The following is an 819-nucleotide window of genomic DNA, read 5'->3' on the forward strand; positions in this document are numbered from 1 at the left end:
CAATTCTGTTCCCCTTTTTTTTTTTTTTTTTTTTTTTTTTAGGGGATATATGGAACATTTAGGATATATAGGATTCCCTTAACAGAAGAGACAGGGTCTGGCTCTGTTACCCAGGCTGGAGTGCAGTGGCTATTCACGGGCACCATCCCACTACTGATCAGCACAGGAGTTCTGACCTGCTCTTTTTCTGACCTGGGCCAGTTCACGCCTCCTTAAGCAACCTGGTGGTCCCCCACTCCCAGCAGGTCACTATACAGATGCCAAACTTAGTGTGGGCACCCATCAGCATAACGCACTACAGCCCAGAACTCCTGGGCTCAATCCATTCTTCTGCCTCAGCCTCCCAAGGAGCTGGGACTACGGGCGCACACAACTGAGGCCAGCAGCACTTCACTATTCCTAATCAAGACGTCACACCTCATCAACTATGCCCAAGTCAGTGGGAAAATCTCTGTTCTTCTTATTTTTGTGAAGAATGTAAGAATTCAGTTCGGTGGTCACATTGCTTCAGAAAAACCCATGGGAAGGTTCCAGGAATGCAGGATTACAGTTGTATGGAATAAGTTAATATCACTCCCATCTTTCCATTCTTAATGGTTAATAAGAGCAGCCTCCAGAATCAGACTACTTGTGTTCACAGTCCAGCTCTGCCACTTACTAACTGCTGATCTTGAGTGAATATGCCTTGATTTTGTCATCTCTGAAATGAAATCATGAAGAAATAGTTGTGAGAATTAAATAATACATGTAAAAACACTTTAGAAGCATGACCGACATAGGTATTGGCTATTATTATTAAAATGGGCCTCTCTGCACAGA

The sequence above is a fragment of the Neophocaena asiaeorientalis genome, unplaced genomic scaffold, assembly GCF_003031525.2.
Source record: "Neophocaena asiaeorientalis asiaeorientalis breed wild unplaced genomic scaffold, Neophocaena_asiaeorientalis_V1.1 scaffold118, whole genome shotgun sequence".
NCBI lineage: Eukaryota > Metazoa > Chordata > Mammalia > Artiodactyla > Phocoenidae > Neophocaena > Neophocaena asiaeorientalis.